The 22,897-nt window shown below is 41.1% G+C and overlaps 1 long non-coding RNA gene across 1 annotated transcript; it reads left to right on the top strand.

Annotated features, from left to right (window-relative positions):
- Positions 1-22,238, top strand: LOC115292829. The gene is made up of 3 exons (XR_003909160.1): positions 1-77; positions 20,871-20,945; positions 22,134-22,238. It is a non-coding gene; the product is annotated as an uncharacterized LOC115292829 (long non-coding RNA).
- The last annotated feature ends 659 nt before the right edge of the window (positions 22,239-22,897 follow it).

Below are 22,897 nucleotides of genomic sequence, written 5' to 3'. Positions count from 1 at the left end.
CCACTGTCCTGCTGCTCCTCAGGACCAGCCCTCACATGTGCTTTGCGCTTCAATGAAGGGGCCACTTGTGCAATCAGGTAGGAAGAGATCGATTTTTCCAGAGTGATTTATACCCTCTGATAATTGAGCTATCATCAGTGACACCGCTGAGCACGCAAAAGAATGTGGCACCTCTAGTTACAGGGAGAGCTGAGTCCTTGGAAGCATCTGAAAATGGTGACAGGACCATCTGGATATCACAGTAAAATTCTAGCATCATCAGGGGTTCCTGGGCAGTGTATCTGAATTTAAGGGAAAGAAATGCTATATTCAAGGAAAATTCTGGAATAATAACTGAGCTTTAAATGAGGTCATAAGCAAAGCCATAGAGGTACCCTTGAACTTTGATATTGCCCCCATATTCTTTGTGCTTCTTTCTATAAACAGAGATTGTTAAGAAAGATGATGTTTTCTCCTCTTCTGTGGTCTTATTATATCCCCAAATATAGATACATATCCCAAATGTTGCAATACCATGCCACATGACACGTGGCTAGGCCTGTCAGACTTGATGAACAGAGAGGCTTGGATTTGAATCTTGATGTTGCTGTTTATTTGTTGCATGACCTTAGGCAAGTCACCCACCCTTTTTGAGTCCGTTTTCTCATAACTCCTATTTTACAGAGTTGTGGTGAGGGTTAGACTTGAAATTGATGTGGAAACACTTGGCACTTGGCCCATAACTCACAAGGTTGGCTTCTTTTTGGACCATGAGAACAAAACCTATATTGGAATGAGCTGGGACTTAGATTTCTCTTCTCTTTGATTGGTTGTTTGATTTTCACTGATTAGAAAGCAAGTCATACAGATTAATTTGTTGGATAAGAGTGTGATTGTTGAACTTAGATATATCAAGAAGAGACATTTAAACAAGTTGTAAGAAGAAAATCTGTCTCTTGTAAAGACAGTGAATCATGGGAGTGGATGGACCCTTTAATATTTTAATAGGGTTTCTGGGTCATGGGCCCTCTATTTATTGTCTTACCTTAGGCTGATTCCATTTGATGACAGCACTAAGAATTGATGATTTTTTTTTTTATCCTCGGTGCAACTGAAGACAGAGGAGGAAGGAGTACATTTCTAGAGTTTTTAAGGTTGGGGACCATCTGCCCAGGGGTCATCTTCATACATATGAGGCCAAATAGTAGGTACATGAAACTTAGAGTTTCCTCCCTCCTTTCCAGTAAAACCCACTAGCTCAGAACCTTGGCAATCTGTCTTGCCCTTGCTTCCAGCAGTCAGAGCCTGAGTGTGCTTCGGAATATAAATGTTAGAATTGAGACCATGTCTTTAGAGTAGGACAGACCTGGACCTGATCCTGGTATAATGTCAGTGCCCTGTAGATTGTGTGTATTATTATTTTTACTCCCAATTCAGCTTTTGCACTTCAGTCACATTGATCCCTAATCTTCCTTTGACTGTTTCTGTGTAGAGGAGTCTTTAAGTGATTAGTTTTGGATTCTTAGCTTTTATATTCTGCACTTTGAATTCTGTCCATGTAGCCAACCTACTCGTGCTAATTGCAGTGCTCTCAATACAGAAGGCATTTCTTAGATACAGGGTCTATTCCACAGCATTCAAGGAAGACTGACAGGTCATTTGGGGATGGGCTCTATTCTGCTTTCCAAATTCAGTTTTTCTTCTCAAACTGTTCCAGAACTTGTGAATTTAAAGACCATCATTTTAGTATCAGGGATTTATGCAACAACACCATTCACTCCCACCCTCATATATTACCCCATTTGGCCAAGAAATCTATATTAGTGGTCAAGTGATGCTGATGCTTTGTTTTGAAAATGTACATATTAATGCTCACCTTCTTGTCTTCTTTCCTTGCCATCAAAGCTTTGCCACCATATAAGTAAAGACAATTAGGACTTTGCCAGCTTTTGCGTTTCATTTTGGTATCCTTCCGGCCTCAGAACCGCCTCCCCCTCCCCCCGTTGCTGCTCCTCTATCACATTTTCGCCTAATGGATACGCTCCTTTCCTGGACATTTCTCAAGTCACTCTTCTTTTGGAATGAGATGTTATTACAGACCTAGTAAGTTTATTTTTTAAATGTTTTTTAAATGTCTTTATTTTATTTTGAGAGACTGAGCAGAAAATGAGCAGGGAAGGGACAGAGAGAGAGAGGGAGACAGAGAATCTGAGAAGGCTCTAGGCTCTGAGCTGTCAGCACAGAGCCCGATGTGGGGCTTGAACCCATGGATTGTGAGATGATGACCTGAGCCGAAGTCAGATGCTTAACTGACTGAGCCACCCAGGTGCCCCAAACCTAGTAATTTTAAAGAGAAAGATAATAGTAATAGGTGAGATTTACAGAACATTTGCCATGTATTAGACACTACTATAACCACTTTATATATATGAACACATTTAATACAACTCCATGAAACAGATGCTAGTGTTATTTTCCCTTTATAGGGGACGCTGCTACAGGAGAGGATCTTGTACAGTTGTAGCCTGTGGACAACAGTTAGCTTGGCCACAGGACTGCTTGCACAGTGGAGAGTTTCCTCTGTAGGACCTCTAGTGTCAGACGCTGACATCCAGGATCCTGGCTCAGGCAGTCACATGGAAGGGGCTCTGGTCATCAGCAGGAGTACAACATGAAAACATTTACTACAAAATTTATAAAATGCTGGAATACTATGTCATTTCTGCAAATCTCCTTTAAAAGCATGTCTGTCAGACAACCTCTATGACATTACCTTTGTACTCAGAAAATAATATTATGAAGCAATTAAAAAAATACTAAAATAAGGTCACTTCCCTCCTCCTAGAAGGTATGTTTAGAGCTTCTTTTCCAAACAAAGGAAGTTGAGCTGAAGAAGTCACTTTGATTTGAAAATCAGGTGAAAGTCAACAACATTGCTACTTATGAGATGAAAAAATAATACATTCCCAGAGTATCTTTAGATGCAAACTAATTTCTAAGGTAAGAAAAAAAAATAGACATAATTCAGTCCAACAATAGGTAATTTTGAAGAGTCCATTTAGGAACTACCCACTAAGTCGGAGTTTGCAGGCCACTAACTATTTTTTGGTTTATTCTAAAATTCACTTGCGTAGGCAGAGCCTACAGGGTGGGTGGGAAGAGGAGTTGAAACGTGTAGCTGCCAACCAAACAATGAAATGAAGAGAACAATAAACAAAGGAAATCTTTCCAAAGGCTCTCTTCATTTACATTCTGAGATTACTGGCCTCATCTCTCTGCTGAAATAGCCTTGCGTTACTGGCCCTCCAAAAGCATAATCAGGTACTTGCGGGAGCTTTTGCTCCAGCAAACTGCATGAAGAATATTTGAATGCTGCCAAGACTATAGGTGCCGGTTTCAAGTTGTCATCGTATAGGCTATAACATGTCGTAAATAAGGGAGGTATACTTACAAATCTGACATTAAAAATGTGTTCCTAAAATATCTTGTGTGTTCCCTGGCCATGTCAGCATAGAAATAATGTTTAGTATTTGTTTATTTTACTGGACCACCCCATGAACCTGGGGGAAACATGTTAGAAAAAAAATTATAGCTACGCCAACTATTCTGGGAGATACACGAGCCCTCCATGTTTATCAGGTTGAGGGCACTGTATTTTGATGTCAATAAGCAATTTTTCCAGCCCGGTCTCCTGCCCGACCCTTTTAATCCATCAATATATTATTAGAGATAAAGTTGGTGGATGCCTGCTGCAGTTAGAAGATAAATGACATCTCTGAAGTCAGGCATTAAAGACTAGATTAAGGCCTTGTGACACCGTTTTCAGTGCTCATCTGTGCACTTCTGTTCAACCTATCACACTGAGTGACAAGAAAGAAAAATAATGAACTGGGCCAGGGGAAGAAGAAGGAAAAAAAAAGGCAGAAAAAGAGAGAGATTTTTTTCCCCCCTAACACACAAACTACATCAGTTCATACTCGGGATTAGACTGCATTTAAAGAAAGGAAAAAAGAAAAGAAAATGGGGAATTGGGAAGGACAGGGAAGGGGCTGTTCTATAAAGATGAAAATAGGCAGGCAAAAGGAACATTAAAGCCAAGAATTCCATTTCTGCCTGGCCAATGTGGCTTTTGGTACCCCCACCTGCCTCCCAGCCTCTCCCATGCAGACATCTCCCTGTTGGCATCCAGTTGCTCCAGGAATCTGCTCCTTCTCCAAGCTGGGAGTGCTGACATAAACCTTGCTAAGAGGCAGGGCTCGGCTTTAAATCTTAGTGAATCATGTTCTTCTATTCCCGCCAAAGGATTTCCTTCACACTGCTACCATTGGTCTGGTCGGAGGTATTAAAGTATTTTGTAACTGCTCTGATAGTGATTTGAATATGGCTCCTGACTTGAAAAATACACATGTTGAGTTTTTTCTGATTGTGTGAAAAAACAGTAGCCACAAATTAATTGCAAGGTGGAAGCAAAAAGAAAGGGAGCTGCAGGCCCGGGAGAGGGCCCAGGTTTGTGGGTAGGGGACTCGGAGTCTACTCCAAGACTGATTTGCCCTCTCTCTCATTTTCAATCATTTATGTAGAAATAAAACCATCCCCCTCCCCACATGTCTTGCCAGTTTGTGAGGATAGAAGGGACATCTCCCTGTAGACCTCTTTTGTTCGTGGTGTTTCAACAATCCTCCTAAGAATTCAATCCTCCTTAGAATGCCTTGAGACATTTATATGCCTCGTGGTGTTCCTGGGATCCTCCACTGATATTTGGTAACTGAGAACTCACAAACACCTGTCTGACCACAAGCACCTGCTGAATGTCTCATGTAAATTTTTCTGCCATCATAAGTATCCCCTGTCTCCAGTGAAACACTTGGCTTTCTAGCCTGTAGTAAGCATCTCCTGCTGTTCATCTCATCGTCCAGGGTCAATATATTCCATCTGTTTCCAAGTCCTGGTCCTGGACTTTGCTTCCTTCTTGCACGTTCCTTGTTTCTTACCCGCTTCTGTAGTTCTAGTTCAAGGCTTCTTTTTCCCAGGCTTTATCTCCCCATTTGATTTCTGTTCTTTAAATCTGTCATATGAGCTGTCTCCAGATTGATCTTCCCCAGACTCTTCTTTGACTATGACATTCCCTGCTCAAAATGTTAAATTCCTTATTATAGCATAAAGACCCTCCAGAGTCTGATCCAAGTGCTTTTCCAGTCTTTTTTCCCCTCTTCTTCCTCTAAAACCCCTCAGCAAATTAGTTCATGTGCTTCAGAGATGGTTATCATTTACTCCTATTTATTTACTATTATTATATTTCTTGTATTGAAAATTTCTTCCTGAAACCTCTACTTTTCCAAAATCTGTACCTCTCTGGCTCATTTACTTGCTTTTCCATTTGACTGGCCTTGTCTTCCTTCAGTTGGACATGGTTTTTGCCTCCTCTGAGATATTGTGCCTCATGTTTTGCCTCTTGTCTGTAAGTGGCAGAACTTAGTTTGGCTCAGAAAGACAACTGAATAGAAGGCAGTGTAATCATGGAAAAAGCAGGGGGCTTGTGGGTCTCAAGGAATTCAACCCTAAGACTGGCATATTTGAATTCACTTTTCTTTGCCGCTGCTGCTCTGTAAATGTTGAGTTAATTTGATGATGGATTCTTCCACATCAAAGGTGAGCTTTCTTGGGTAGGTAAACACATTGTTGATAGCTCTAGTGTTTTGTTTTTCCCATAAGAGACAAACTGTTACTTGGGCTGACCCCAAAGGTAAAAGTCCTAGGAAGAATATCTGATTAATACAGCAGTTATCAGATGTCCATCCCTGGGCCAAGAAAATGAGGCTAGAAGTGGGGAAGGAAAGTATTATGATTGGTTCAGCCTGGGCATCTGCTCTTCAATTTAGCCAGGAAGGTTGTGGCTGATTGTGGAAGTGGTCATGACCTTTCACTCCTCCCTGTGACTGTGTAGCTCCTCCCATCAAGGGATAGAGTTTATTTACCCATACAGTAAATCTTGGCTGGCTTTGTCCCTTGCTTTAGTGTCAGCAGAATGCAGCAGAAGTGATGCTGTGTCCATTCCAAGCCTAGGTGTCAAAAGACCATGCATACTTACTTCCCTTCTCTCTCTGAGACCTGCCACTTCCATGTGAATAAGTCTGGGCTAGCCTGCATGATAGTGAGAGACACCTGACCCAGTCAGCCCCATTACTCTGAGAACCAGCTAACCACAGGGAGCAGAGCTGCTGAGTGTGAGTTATGAGTACTGTCTTTATGCCTAGTTGAGACCAGATGAACCATTAGATGAATCCAGACCAAAATGTCAACCCACAAAATCCTAAACTACATAAATGGTTGTTGCTTTAAGCCTCTGAGTTTTGAGATGTTTTGTCAGACAAAAACCCTAATTGACATAAAGGTGAAATCTGTAATGATAGCAGCTCCCATTGAAATCACAGAGTTTAGAGTAGAAGCAGGAAAGTTGTGTTCTGGGTAGCAAAACCATGAAGGGCAGGTAAAGGCACTTTGAGGCACTTAATGTGAGAATAGTACATTCTCTTTTCCCTTCACCTAGATACTGGGCTTCTTAGGACAGTGTCCAATATGGTTTATCTCCAGTGACTAGCAGATTCTGGTTAATATTAGTGAAATCCTCATTTAATCTTAGTAAATGAGTATCCAGATGGGATGTTATTCTAGGCTACAATTCTAACTTTTGAATGCATAAGACCTGAAGATTTTATCATTCATTGACTTATGGTTAAACCTTAGAATTCTAAGGAGATTCCTGGAAAAAAAATCTTTGATGTGCTATATAAAAATGCAAATTTGGTGCTATGCCCCAGTAATAGTTCTAATACAACTCAGGACTATACCACCTCATAGAAAGGAAATACTTCCTAACAGTGCTTATGACAAAGTTTTTATCTGTTCTCCCTGAAGCACTGGAGCCTACTCATGGTTCATCACCGATGAAACATCCATGGTTACCATTTGTTGTACATCCACTATGAGCCAGTATCTTAGTCACTTTGGACTGCTATAACAGAAGTACCATAGACTGGGTGCTTAAACAATAGGCAGTTATCTCTCATAGTTCTGGAGGTTGGGAAGTCCAAGATCAAGCCACCAGCAGATTTGTTTGGTGAAGGTTTACTTCCTAATTCACAGACAACCGCATTCTTGTTGTATCCTCATATGGCAGAAGGGGTGAGAGTGTTCTTGAGGTCTCTTTTATAAAGGCACTAATTCAATTCATGAGGGATCCACCCTTATGATCTAATCATCTCCCAAAAGCTTTACTTCCCAATACCATCACACTGGGTATTGGTACTTCAACATATGAATTTTGGGGAGGATATAAGAATTTAGTCTATAGCAACCAGGCACTATGCTTGTCATTGCATAAACAATATCTTATTTAATCGTTAAAACAGTTGGGTGAAGTTTTTATTATTCTCACTTTACAGATGAAAATATTGAGACTTAGAGAAGTTAAGTGTAATTGTTCAAGTTCACACAGGTAGTGAGTGCTCAAGCAGTGAATTGAACACAGGGTCCTCCTACTTTATAGATCTTTCCATATTTGGATGGTGCTTCTGGGGATGGGGGAAACTTCCAAGTTGAAACAAAATCTCTGTACATTGGTCTTATTCTTACTTTTGGGTCTGTATATTTACTGTTTTCTTCTAGTTATTTCTATTCTTTTTCTTTCCTTTTTTTTTTTTGCCTATTTGAATGTGTTTTAGAAATAATTATTGGCTTTACTTTATTACAGCCTCCAATGCACAGGAACAATTGTCTTGTTTAGGATCCTGCTCAGCCATGGCTTGGCTATGAACTTTAAGTAATAGTTATATCACTGGTATACTTGGGGGATTACATATAAAGATACTTAGAGACAAGGCTTCAACTTTCAACCTTTCTGTGTGCAGCAAACATTAACGGTACAAGTGAGCATAATATACTACCTTTGCATTCATGGACCTTAGGGACTGGTGGAAAAGACAGACACAGACACAATGGCCTATCAATGAGGAGTGTGTATTGACTGCTAGGGCACAAATCCATATACAAGAGGATCACAGAAGAGAAGGAAATAGCTTCTATCTGTAGGAATCAGGGAGTGTTTACAGAACAGACGGACACTTGAGCTGAGTCTTGGAGGACAAATGGGAGTTAGAAGGGCAGAGCTGATGTGACTTTCTAGTTCAGAGCTCCTGTTTAAAAGTACTTAGTATGTCTCAGAGCATTGTAGCATTGCTTTAGTCTTCGTTTCCATCAAGCATTGGATGATGAGGGTCGCTAAGATGGAGGTGAGGGTTGTGGCAATGAAATAAACAAGAATTATAGACTCAGGGGCTGGAAAGTGGGAGACCCTCCAAGACATTGTCTCTGAGTCTCAGTGACGGTGGCTGGTTTAGACTGACATTTTCTGAGATGGCACATATGGGTTATAGTCTTCATTACAAGGAAGATGTTTTAAATTCCCAGAGTACAAAAGTATGAGACCTATTGAGGGAAACATCTAGTTATAGGAGGTAAAACCCACAAAGTAATGAAGGCAACTTTTAAGGAGACGGATTTCATTATATATAAGAAACCAATTTAAAATATTCTTAGTAAATGCACTAAAAAAAGAAAGTCCTGCATATTCCTTAAAGTGTAGGAGAAATTTCTCAAAATCCCATCTCTATTAAAATTAGTGTGTACTCTGCTTTAGTTGCTATGGTAGGTTAAAAGTATATCTTTAATGGCAATTTTATTTTGAAGACAAGGCAAACTGAAACATAAAACCAAACAGTGTAAGACTACAGTGGGTTATACTCCTCAAAATTCAAATACACCAGAACTTTGGAATGTGACCTTTTTTGGAATAATGGTTTTTGCAGAGGTAATGATGGTAAAGTTTGAGATAAGATGATACTAGGTAACATTGGGCTCTAAATCCAAGGACTGGTGTCCTTAGAAGAAGAGAGGACAGGGAGACACAGAAAAGAGGAGTAAGGCCATGTGAATATCCATAGGCAGGGACTGGAATTATGCTGCCACAAGCAAGGAATGACAGGGAAAGAAGCAAGAAGGGGTTAGCTCCTAGAACCTTCAGGGAAAGCATGGCTTCACTATATACAAAAATAAACTCAAAATGGTTTGAAGACCTAAATGTGATACCTGAAACCATAAATATCCTAGAAGAGAGCATAGGCAGTAATGTCTCTGACATCAGCCATAGCAAGATTTTTCTAGATATGTCTCCTGAGGCATGGGAGATAAAAGCAAAAATAAACCACTAGGACTACATAAAAATAAAAAGTTTTTGCACAGCAAAGGAAAGAATCAGCAAAACTAAGGGGTAACCTATGAAACGGGAAAAGATATTTGCAAATGACATACCTGAGAAGAGGTTAGCATCCAAAATATATAAAGTAATTAAACAACTTAACACCAAGAAGCAAATAATCCAATTAAAAAATGGGCAGATGACATGAATAGACAGTTCTCTAAAAAAAGCATCCAGACGGCCAACAGACACATGAAAAGATGCTCAACGTCACTCATCATCAGGGAAATCCAAATCAAAAGTACAATGTGATATCCCCTCACATCTGTCTGGAATGGCTAAAATCAACAACACGAGAATAGCAAGTGTTGGTGAAGATGCACGGAAAAGGAACCTTCTCACACCGTTGGTGGGAATGCAAACTGGTGCAGCCACTATGGAAAACAAAATGGAGGTTCCTCAAAAAATTAAAAATAGAACTACCCTACTATCTGGTAGTCACACTAGGGGGTATTTACCCCCAAATACAAAAGCACTAATTCAAAGAGATACATGCAGCCTATGTTTATAGAACATGTTTAATAGCCAAATTATGAAGCAGCCCAAGTGTCCATCATTAGACAGCTATAGAATGGATAAAGCATAGGTGGTATGTGTGTGACTATGTACGTGTATACATGTACATAGACACACACACAATGGAATATTATTCAGCTATAAAAGGAATGAAATCTTGCTATTTTCAATGACATGGATGGAGCTAGGGAGTGTAATGCTAAGAGATATAAGCCAGTCAGAGAAAGACAAATACCATGTAATTTCACTCATGTGGAATTTAAGAAACTAAACAAATGAGCAAAGGAAAAAAAGAAAAAGCAAGAGCATGGGTTGCCAACACCTTGAATTTGGACTTCGGGCCTCCCTAATTGTGAGAAAATAAACTTTGGTTTGAAGTCACTCAGTTTCTAGTAGTTTGTCAAGGCAGTCCTAGGAAATGAATACATTGACTAACTATAGGGTGTCAGGGAAGAAGAGGGTCTGGAGAAAGCAGAGCTTCCTAGAAGAGGTCAGGCTGCAAAACAGAAAGGTTGAGGGAAATGAGGAGGAGAGGGAGGGCTCTCCAGGCAGGAGGAACAGACGTGGCTAAGGTATTAAGTACTGCACTTGGCTTTGATTTGTACCTGACGGTTAGCTCTTCAGTTTCTTTTCTCTTGGTGGAGATAGATCAGCAGAAATAGCTTCATATAAACAATTATATAACAAGGGGAAGATTCTTGGCTCTCTTGTAGGTCAAAGAAGATTGAAAGAGAAAATTAGTGGAGAGGATGATGAGAATTGAGGTGGAGGCCTTTCCAACAGGGAAACAGAATGAGGAATGCTGTTAAAGCAGACGTTGGTATATATGTGTGAAAAATGTTTCCTGATATTTTGTATCAGGATATGTGTAAACAAACTAGCTAATGATAAATCCCAAGGGAACAGTGAGAGAGAAAAGGGCATATTCTGCATGTGCACAATGTCCAGATGGGTAAGAAGAGGGAGGAAGCAGGGAAAGAGATTGAATGAAAATTGTGCAGAGTTACTGTTCCCTGCTCCAACCACCAGGCGGTGTTATCAGTTTAGGACAGCTTGGTTGCAACTTCGCATGTCAAGGTGAGCACAGTTGAAGTGCTTGTGTGCCTTCAGAAATTTGTGAGACTTGGGATATTTGCAGGCTATGTACCTATGACTTAGGTAGGGAGTCTATAAAATACAAATGCTAAACTATCTGGCTTTCAATTTTCAAAATTTAAAAATGGTCATGACTAATGAATGAAAATAAGGAAAAGCAGAAGGGTTATTATATTTATAAGTTAACATGTGTATTGTGGTACAGTAATATAAAGTCACAAGGAATTTTAGGGTTGGAAAATCCTAGTCACTTAGGTCTAATTTTCTGAATATAATCTTAGCTCCTCAGTAGATAACCCTGAAACTGAGAAGCTGTGCATTATTCCTTCTTTTTTAACCTTCACCAGGCACAGGATTTAGTATTTGTGGAATGAATGAATTATATAGAATTCTGTAAATGAAACTGGCAGTCTGCTCAAATATGCTATTCCTAATGGTGATACTATATGACTAAAATAATTTTTATAAAGAAGTAGAATATAGGAAAACTTATCAGTAGGAGAAATTCTTAAGTGCTAGAAGCTTATGATAGAAGCTCAAGCTTTATTACACACCCGTGCACCATGGGATTTCGGCTGGCTTCTGGGGGTCCTCATTCATAGTGGGAGCTCCCTGTCTTTGGCCTGAAGCAGTGAATTCTTGATTTGTGGGGACACCCCTGAAATGGGGGCCTACCTTGTTTTCTATATTCTTAGCAAGGGCCTTAGTATTTCTGGGAAGAGGGGGATGGGAAAAGGAGCCTCAAATGAAGCTTTTGGTAACTCCTGAGCTGCAAGTACAGTCCTATTCTATTTCAAGATTAGTCCCCTGCCACCGTTCTCTGCTGTTAGGAGCTGAGAATAACTTACCGAAGCATTCAAGTTTGTCAGGGTGGATCTTGGTGTGGCCTGTCATAGGGAGCAAATGAAGAGAAAACTAAAATTTTGTGCTGACAATGATCCCATCAAATAAATCTATATTTTGTAAAATACCTTCCACAGTCTTGCACTATGTGAGCCATGGTCATTGTGTGCCCCCAATAATGCCCTGATACGTGTACCTCTGTCCCAGCCATGCATGCATATTTTGGTTTAGTATGTCTAAACCAAAAGAGAACATTGACCTATCCTGCATATGGAAACCTAGACGAACAGTTTTGTTCCCTAAAAGTATACATATCTCTCATCTAAAAGATGAGAGCTATAACCTAATGGTCCCCAACCCCATCCATTACGCCCTTCTAAAGTTTTCCTGCTGGATAGTCAACTATTTGATCTCATGTATTCATATCCTGGCTTCTCCATGATTTTGTTACTCTGGGAGAAGTGAGTGATCACTCCTACAGACTTGCATGAACTTGTTGCTCATAGCCCTTGTCCTAGATAACACAGATCATGAGTAGCTTTGCAGCAGAGAGTCTGAATTAGGGCAGGAATATGCTCAGTAGGGCAGGAATTCACTATGAGCCATTTCCTTGGACAGAAGTAGCTTTAACAACTGGGACCAAGATTCCAGCCTCTGTGAGTCAGTGAGGTGGTGGGAGAGACTTCGGCAGGGAAAGGATGGGAGCAAACCAGACCTTCTAGAGGCAATATGTTTGGTCTGACTTTTGTTCAACCAGTTACCTGGTGCACAGGAAACTGGAAGCCTCTTTTGTTCTGTAAAATGGGCATGATATCAACTGCTTTGCAAGTTTGTTTTGAGGATTAGAGAAATTAATGCCTTATAATGCATTGGAACATTGCAGGTTGCTAACAAATATTAGTTATTAGCTTAAATACTTAAATACTAATTTAAATATTAGTCCCTTTCCTTTCCCCCTTTCTCCTTTTGCAGTTCTGTCTACAAGTATCTACTGAGTTCCCACTAGAACAGAATCCTCTGGAATTTGGGCATACAGAATAATTACCCTTTCTGTTAGATGAGAATAAAGGAATTCAGGTGCTGTGCTTTGGGGAGCTCAGATTTTGTAAAATCAGAAGCAGGGTTCAGCCTCTGTAGGAAAACAAAGCCAGAAGAGAATCCATTTCTCTGGGCTATGAGGAGGCCGTCGGGCCCACCCCCCTGCCCGAGGCAGGACCTCCAGTTCCCTTCACCGCCTGAATCCTGTGGGGGGCCCCTGCACCCAGTCACTCCATTGTTGTGCATCTCACCTCTGTCGTCTGCCTGACGGGGAGCTCAATAATGTTGACCTTGTGGGCAGGAATATTAAGTGAAGACTTAGGAAAAGACAGGTATGTCTAAAAACCACAGTTTGTTTCCCCTGCTCTTTATGGTGCAGATGTGCGTGTGTATGTATGCCCTCCACAAGGCTTTATCTCTCTTGTCTGGCACGGTGAGTTGGAGCACACACCCCCTCAGATTCCCCGACTGACACAGAGTCTCCTTCTCCTTCTAGCGCCTTCATCATCACTGTCTCCTTTTGAAGATTCTTTTTTTCAGCTCACTCTTTTTCAAAAGATTACTTTGTCACAATTATTCAGGAAAGGGTTTTGCGCCTGTAGGAAATATTAATAGACTATTATGAGGTCCTACAACTAATTTTTCCACACATATCATCTGTCTTTGCATGGTTATTAAACTTCAACAATATTTCATGCAATGCTTCCCTGCTAAATTAATTTGGTTCCTTCTTTTCTGGCTTCTTCTTTTCTGTCCACAAGCTTTAAAATTAAATTGAATCTTCATAATTATAGCTTTTTGTTGTTCTCCTTCATATCTTTTTCTTTTTTTCAATTTCTCTATCAAAGGAGCAATAAAGACATAAAGAAGCAAAATTATAACTCTAAAAGACCCAAATGGTCTGGAGTTTGATGGGCTTGAGGTTGGGTGTCTTTTAAGTAGGAGGAGAGAGGGTGAAGAAATTCAGACTTGCCTGGAATGTAGATAAATTGGCTCTGATTTATCCTAGGGCATTGAAAACAAATGAGAATTGTTCTCTCAATCATGAAACTTTCATAGTTGCTATAGTATTCTTATTTGTGTCAAGTGATACTCTCATTTTTAAAAAGTAAATATTCACTCTTTCCACACATTCACTCAGAGGCACACACAAATTCTCAAATGTGGTTTAACTTTCCCAAAGTCACATATAGCTATTAAACGTCTCTTAAAATCCTGTTTCAGGCACCAATGAATCTTCACTTTTATGTTGCCTATCTCATGACTGGTAGATGAAAAGCTAAAACAACCTTAGTGCATGGGGTTGACCCAGCCAGAGCACCTACCGAGGGGCAGTGAGAAAGTGGAACCAGGAAGGAGGCTCTGAGTCAGAAGTAAGAGCCAGTTAAAATCCATTTGGGAAAGTGGAGACTCAGGCATGAACACTGGGGAATGTGTGGGGAAGGACCCTTCAACTCACTTCTACATTCTGCCCCTTGGTTCACTGTGTTAAAGCTTCTCCATAAAAGAGGAGAAGTTGCCCACCTGATAGGCTTATCTGATTGGACCCTGTTCCTGGTTGGTGGGATTACTGTGCTTCAGAGGCCAGCGCCTATCTGCATTCTTTCCTCAGATCCAAGCACTGCCTCCTTGGGCAAGCCAGCCATCTTTGTGAGTCTATCCTTTTTCTTAACTGTTGTTTAGATAGGAGATCCAAGGCCCATCTTAAGCTTGCTGCCTACTTATTTTCTCATTTTTGTAGCCAAAAAGTTCTTCAACTGAGCTTCACAAAGGAGACTTGAATTTAGCAGGACTGGTGCTTCCTAACTAATAAGGAGGTACTGTGGTTTCTGTCCAGTCCCTGTGGTGAAGGTGGAAAGGCAGGGCAGGATTTCAGTGTTCCTAGGACTCTGGCCAGAATGTCGGACTATAGCCACTATCTTATCTCTAATCCATAAAAGAGAGATGGAGTATAAATATGGTGTCAGGCAGTATTCAGAGCAGAAAGAGGTGTGGACAGGGATGCGTGTCCTGGAGCATCGCTTTGAACATCAGTAGCTATTTGCATTTCACAGTAGTGGGCTGTGGCTTTTATGGTGTCTCATGTGTCAGGTTGGGTTGAGGTCTAGAAATACTTCCCCATAAATCCAAAATGGACTTACCAAGCAAACAATAGTATAATCACAGCTCAGACAAATGCTTACTTTACTGAAAAAAATAAATTGAAACAAGGGTTAAAAAAAAAAAAACAAACCTTTCCAGTTTTCCTACATACGTGTAAAGCAAAAATTACTCTCCTAACACAGAGGAAGGAGAAGCTAGAGATGACCTAGTCCATTCTTCTCACATGAGGAAGAAATGGCCAGAACTAAGACCCCAAGTCTCCCCAAACCCGTCATACCCTATGTCACTTATTCTAGCACCCCTTTTCTCCAGCTCATTTAGTCTGCATGTGAACAGAAACCTCTAGGATTCAGAATTTTTACTCATTCAGGCTTTGGAAATTTTGAATTAATAAAACACTAATTAATGAAAACTACAGTATCATACTCTAAGGGGTGTGGCCAAAGAGGGGAGAAACTAGAGTTTTTTAGGAAGTTGATTTAAATAATAATTGCACTATCTAGGGTTACTTTTTATTATCATAGATTTTTAAAAATTTATTTTTTAAATTTACATCCAAGTTAGTTAATATTATAGTACAACAATGATTTCAGGAATAGATTCCTTAATGCCCCTTACCCATTTAGCCCATCACCCCCAACAACCCCTCCAATAACCCTCTGTTTGTTCTCTATATTTATGAGTCTCTTATGTTTTTGTCTCCCTCCCTGTTTTGAGTTTTTGCTTCCTTTCCCTATGTTCATCTGTTTGTATCTTAAAGTCCTCATATGAGTGAAGTCATATGATATTTGTCTTTCTCTGACTAATTTCACTTAGCATACTACCCTCTAGTTCCATCCATGTTGTTGGAAATGGCAAGCTTTTGTTGTTGTTGTTGTTGTTGTTGAGTAATACTCCATTGTCTGTGTATGTGTGTATACCACATCTTCTTTATGCATTCACCCATCGATGGACATTTGGGTTACTGTTGATAGTGCTGCTATAAATACTGGGGTGCATGTGCCCCTTCGAAACAGCATACCTGTATCCCTTGGATAGATACCTAGTAGTGCAATTGCTGGGTCATAGCTATTTCTATTTTTACTTTTTTGAGGAGCCTCCATACTGTTTTCCAGAGTGTACCCATTTGCACTCCCACCAGCCGAGCAAAAGAGATCCTCTGTCTCTGCATCCTTGCCAACATCTGCTGTTGCCTGAGTTGTTAATGTTTGCCATTCTGACGGTTGTGAGGTGGTATCTCATTGTGGTTTTGATTTGTATTTCTCTGATGGTGAATTATGTTGAGCATTTTTTCATGTGTCAGTTGGCCATCTGGATGTCATCTTTGGAGAAGTGTCTATTCATGTCTTTTGCCCATTTCTTCACTGGATTATTTGTTGTTTGGGTGTTGAGTTTGATAAGTTCTTTATAGATTTGGATACCAACCCTTTATCTGATATGTCATTTGTGAATACCTTCTCCCATTCCATCTGTTGCCTTTCAGTTTTTCTGATTGTTTCCATCTCTGTGCAGAAGTCCTTTATTTTGATGAGGTCCCAATAGTTCAGTTTTGCTTTTGTTTCCCTTGCCTCCAGCGACCTGTTGAGACCTGTGGCCAACGTCAAAGAGGTTTTTGCCTGCTTTCTCCTCAAGGATTTTGATGGCTTCCTGTCTTAGATTTAGGTGTTTCATCCATTTTGAGTTTATTTTTGTATATGGGATAAGAAACTGGTCCAAGTTCATTCTTAATGTCACTGCCCAATTTTCCCAGCACCACTCGCTGAAGGGACTGTCTTTATTCCATTGAATATTCTTTCCTGGTTTGATGAGGATTAGTTGGCCATACATTTGTGGGTCCATTTCTGGGTTCTCTGTTCTGTTCTATTGATCTGAGTGTCTGTTCTTGTGCCAGTATCATACTGTCATGATGATTACAGCTTTGTAATACCGCTTAAAGTCTGGGATTGTAATGCCTTCAGCTTTGGTTTTCTTTTTCAAGATTGCTTTGGCTATAAGGTTTTTTTCTGGTTCCATACAAATTTTAGGATTGTTTGTTCTAGCTCTGTGAAGAATGCTGGTCTTATTTTGATAGGGATTGCATTGAGTGTGTATATTGCTTTGTGTAATACTGACATTTTAACAATATTTGTTCCTCCTACCCAGGAACATGGAATATTTTCCATTTTTTGTGTTTATCTTCAATTTCTTTAATAAGCTTTCTATAGTTTTCAGTGTATAGATTTTTCGCCTCTTTGGTTAGATTTATTTCTGGGGGTTTTATGGTTTTTGATGTAGGGTTACTTTTGAAATGATTTATTTTTGGGAAAAAAAACCCCAAAACTTCTAATTAGCATATTTGCCATTGCCTATAAATTAGATATAATTTCCCCCACTTTATAAATAGAAAACCAATTCTTAAAGCAGTCCTGTTATCTCCAAGATAATGGCCATTCTGGTATGAGACAGTAGATCACCAATAAGGCTGTCTCTACAACCTCATTAACCCAGTGAAGGCTCTGATGTGATAGCAAAGCAGTGTGTCCAGGTAATTGATCCTTAGGGGCAGAAGAAGGAGTGGCCCAATGCTGGGGTCTATCTGGTCACATTCCACACTGCGAGGCCAGAATTATAGGTAGAGGTATCTGATGAAGAAATAAAAGGTTCAGTGCAGAGATGGGGCCATCAATTACCATCAAATTTGTTAACCTCCATTGAACATAGATCAGATGTATCTAAAAGCTCAATCAATTTGATTGAATGGACATAAATCATGTACTTCCTCTGCAATAATCAGGGACTCACCCAGGAAGAGGACCCACGCCCTTCCCCCAGGTACCTCCCCTCCCCCATCCCTGCACCAGCTTCTAGGCAAGGCAGTCTGAGCGGTGGTAGAGTAGAATTATGTAAGAAGCTCTAGCACCGTTTACTAAATAACTGCTATGGATCAGACTTCTTTCTAAGTCTTTGGACCAGGTCATTTTGTTAGAAAAGAAAGATAAAACACATTCATTAATTTGTTTGTTCATTCACAGACATTCCCCAACTAGCCACTTTCTTCCAAGCACCATACTGAGCACTGAACACATAAAAGGGAACAGGGCAAAGTTGACACTCAGTAGGTAAATGTGTTGTAAATTGTAAAATACACTATGAGGTTAAACACTTGGCAGTGTTTAATTCTGATGGAGGCTCTGGGAAAGAAGGGTCTTTCTTGAAGAAGGGTGGCAGCATTCATTTCTATCTTCACAGAAGTGGTGAGGTCATAGATGGGCAGCAAGGTGGCTGAGTGCACTGTTGGGAAAAGTACGCTGGGTGAGATTCTTGGCTGGGAGGCATGCAGGGGACCCCAGAAGCTGAGCAACCAGAAAGGCTGGCTGTGGGGAAAGAGAAGGTTCAAAATCCCCTACCAGTTTTAAGTAGCACAGATTTTGTCTCTATGGCCTTGCTCACCCACTTAGACCCTCACCGCTTGTTTCTCTCTCTTCCCTTTGCCACCAGCTGAGGAGAGAGTGTTCCTCAGTGTTCAATTTCAGTGATACTAATAATAGCTAATACTTACAAAGCCCTTACTCTGTGTACCATTATAGGCACATTACAGATGATAAACTAATTTGCATGACCCTAAGAGGCAGGTACCATTATTATCTCCATATTACAAATGCAACACCTGAGACCTTGGGCTGTGACTTGTCTCAGGTCACAGGGGAAAGGGCAAGGGAAGGAAAACCAGGAAGCCTGGCTCCAAAGTCTTCACTCCTAGGTGCCAGGCCAGGATCTGCTGCCTCTTGTGTCCTCCAGCGCAGAAACATACCCCGGTTCACTACTCATGACCACGTAAATCCAAAATTAGCTTGTAACCTGGTTGCACCCTCTAGTCCTGCCTCTTTACTGTGGGTAGTTATCGATCACTCCCTCTCCAGCAAGCAAACACAATTACTTAGCATCCTTTAACATTCTTAACCCTTGGCTTCTCATCTCTTTGTCTTTGCTTTTTTCCCTCCACCCCGACTGTCCTGTCCTTTACAACGCCAAATCCGACCCACATTCGATAGCCAGCGAAATGCCATGTTCTCTGTAAAGACTTCCTGGATTCCTGAGTTGAAAAGAGGTTCTCCCTACTTTGAACTCTCATAACACTTTAATTCACATGTATTTTGGCACCTTCATATTACCCTTCTCGTACTTTATCACTAAGGTACACATGCTTTATTTCCACTCGATCTGGAAGCTTCTGTCTCATGAAGCGTATATGTCTGTGCTCCCCTTGACTCCCACCCATTGAAACTCCCTTAACTAGTCCCTACTTAAATCCCCCCCAACTAACAGTTTCCTTTGGCCAATGCCCATAACACAATAAACTCATGCCTATTTAGCCAGGTGTCCTGGCTCACCCAGGACTGTGCTGTTTGATCTCTGTGGCTTGGGTGTCCCTATCATTAAGGGACCCTCTCAATTTGAAGAACGTCACCGTAGAGAAGATAAATCATGGCTACCCACTAAAGGCCGCTCTCTAGACAGGGCAGTGGGGCACTGTGGTTAAGAGCTTGGGCTCTGGAGTCATACTCCTGAGTTAGAAACTTGAGATCTGTCACTTAAAGCTGGCTGTATAACCCTGAGCCAACTATGCCTCCAAATCTTCTGTAAAGTGGGTGTAACAAGTCTCTCACTCTAGGTTATTAGGAGGATCAAATGAGTTAATTAATGTGAATTTGCCCGGCATGCAGTAACATCGCTCACCAACAGGGGGCCCATGTGTTTGGGCCTCCACTAGTCAAGCTGTACCTTACCCAGGGTTAATTGTCTTTGTTCATAAATCTATGTGGCAGTTGTGCTTAATATTGTAACCATGAAATTGAATTAAATGTTACATAAACTGATGATAAGTGTAAAAAGAAGAATTGTTGCTTCTTTGAACATTAAATTGAATGCTTTGGACTCAATAAGCGTAAGTCACTGAAAAATAGCTGTTGAATTAGATGTGAGGAAAAAAACACTATAAAAGACTAGGGAAAAATCATAAACATCTAGAAAGTTTCTGTACTTAGACCGCTTCAAAAATGACTAAGTTCTTGCTGTACTTAATAGAAACTGGAAATCAGGGGTGATGAATTTCTATGGGTGGTTTGTACAAGAAAGGGAAGGTCGAGCACCAGGACTGTATGTACTTTAAAAGGATGTGGTCCAACATCAAATTAATCATGAATAAATAGACATTTGTAGGTTTTAGTCAAAATAAAACATGTAAGATATGCTTCTGCAATTTTTTTTAAGCTTCGCAGCTTTAGTGGACTTTTTCAGTAACCACTATCCCTTGTCTAGAGAGTGATAGATAAGAAAACATCTCTGAACACTTCTTGAATTAATGAGTGAACAAATGCATGGGCTTAGAGGATGGCTGTAAAAAATGCTTCTGGCTCTGGTGACATTCCCTTGGCTCTTAGCCATACATGTCAAGTCGCTTACTAGGAATGCATTGTACTTTCCACTGGAGAGTGTTTATTTCTGGCTGCAGAAGTCACTTTGCTCACACACAGGGCAAGTCTAGAGTGAGGGTGGGAAAGTGAATGCCTCAGAACTCGGCCCTTCCCATAGCATATAGGGACTTGGTAAATAAATGACTCGGCGTCCTTACCCCCATCACTGCGCTGTCGCTGAAGCATGTTCTTCCCGGGCTTCCAGAGCTTGCCGTTTGTTACTCATGGTGGTGACTTCCTGAATAATGCAGACACCACCGGCTGCCTCCCCTTCCTGCCTCACTTCCTCGCTCCCTTAATGATGTTACCTAGGATCGTCTCCCAAATACACTACTTGTTCTTTAGGTTTTGTCCCGGAGTCTTCAGGGAGAACCCTGATCAAAACAAAGAGTACCAGTTTACTCAGAATAGGTTAGTCACATGATTAGATTGAGGCTGAAACAAAATATTCAAAATTTTAACAAAATGTTACCATTTTAGTTACTAGTTACCAAAATATTATTTTTTGCTTGTTTGTTTTTAAATTCCAGGTGTTTACCTATGTACATGCAGCCTTTGAGAAGTTTGAGCCATAAGAATTAAGCTTTGGATGCAGAACCGAGAAAGTCAGTAAGCTCTGCTGTATTTCCTGCTCCCCTTTGTTCTGTTCCAACAAGAGGGCTGTTCTCTTGGGGCTTCTGCATGGGCCTGTTCTGGCCTCAGGTTGGTGGAGAGGCAGGGCAGTGAAGAAGTGCCTGCAGTGGCTCCTTAGGCTCTCCACGCTGGGCACTGTCTCCGGGGGCCAAAGAACTCTCTGGCTCAAGCCCTGAGCAGTTCTGGTGTTGATAAAATTCCCCAGCTCACCCTGACCCTACCCTGAGCACACAGCTTAAACTGTGTATTCCAGGACCAGAGTGAGCCCCCAGGCACCGTGCCAGGTCTGATGAGGTCTGTAGATTCATTGGAGCAGCAGCAGCTGCCTGGGAAGTTATCCAATGCTGTCGCAAACCTCAGCAACTGTCCTGGGATGGCTGTGCTGGCCGGGACTGTCCCCTGCAAGCCGGCAGAAGCCCATACACACCTGTGGCTAATCCCCCAGAGCCGCGGTTCTGACCAATGAAGAGCAGGCGACATCTGGGCTGGGCATGGAGAGGTGAACAAACATTGCCCATTACCCTGCCAATCGCCATCCCCTCATTCTGTTATTTTTTTTTCTTGGGTAAATTTTGTTTCCTGAAATTAATTATTCAACAGGAGGTGACAGCCGGTGTATAGCAGTACTGTTGGAACAGAGAATAAAGAGGCACATTGGACACAGCAGCTGCACCTCCCAGACCCTGAAATTTAAGATCTTTATAAATGATCTGTTAAAACTATAGTGACGATAAGCTTATGAATCATGATCTATATTAATCAGGGCTGCTGATATGGAAAGATTAATTGAAACGTGCAGTTCTACACAAATGATAAAGTGGTAACAATTTAATATCAGACAAGAAGAGTGAAGAAATTACACTCCAAGCTTCATGCATCATTACTATGGATATTAATATTTTACCCAGCGCAACAGCATCGGGAATCATAATGAAAATCCATAAGTGGTGCACAGACATGATTAAATACAACAGTCTTTAGGAGCTGTTTGGTGGCGGCAGTTGGGCCATATTTCACTCGGCGGCTGGTGATTCCAGTGATAGAGTCTAGACGAGGGTGATTAAAAATTGTTCCTCCTAAAGGCTGTTAACCTTTTACTACTAAAATGAATTTCTTTGATTTTTAAATTATGTTGTTCTCTTTGCTCTTTTCAAAACCAGACTTGATCCGAAACCTTGACAGGATGCTGGGTTCCTGGCGTACTGACAGTCCCCCGCCATAGGGGTGGCATTAATGAAGGGGCACTGCCTACCTTACAAGAGCTGGCTGGAGTGAGTGATGAACCATCAGGGAAACTTGGGCAGTTCCCAAAGACCAGAGTTAATAAGGCTAACTTCCTCCCCCAACCGTACCGTAGTGGAGATGGCAATGACTTACTCTGAGATCCTGATCTCACTGGGTTAGTTAATTCACTGAGTCACACATACCTAACCAACAACCAAGCATATGCCTATACCTGGGAAGTGGTAAAATCTGCCCCAAAGAACACACATTCCACACTGAGATGAGAACCCAAATCAGTGTGATGGCTTCCAAAATGGAAGCAGAGTCAGAAGAGCTCTTTGTCTCCACTCTCATTTATAAGTCGACCTGACCCCTTTTATCTTCAGCCAAAACAGAGAGGTCAGTGTGTATTTGCAGTGGTGACACTCATCACTACCTCAGGTTTTCCTAAACAATGTAGCTTATTTGCTTGGAGGGTATTATGTCTGTGTCTTCAGTGTTCTGCTTTCTTAGGTCTCTAATTTTAGTGCACACAAGTATCAACTATGTGTGTGTGTTGGTGGGGGGGGGGCGGTTAAATGCAGTTTCTAAGAGAGGATCCCTCTGGAAATTTCTGGACGACTTTTACTGAATAGCTCTCTCCTTTCTGAAACTCAGCCTCCCTGAACTCCTATTTATCTCCTCAACTCAATGAGACCAT

This window comes from Suricata suricatta, chromosome 5, assembly GCF_006229205.1.
Source record: "Suricata suricatta isolate VVHF042 chromosome 5, meerkat_22Aug2017_6uvM2_HiC, whole genome shotgun sequence".
NCBI classification, from domain to species: domain Eukaryota; kingdom Metazoa; phylum Chordata; class Mammalia; order Carnivora; family Herpestidae; genus Suricata; species Suricata suricatta.
This window is presented reverse-complemented; position numbering and strand designations above follow the sequence as displayed.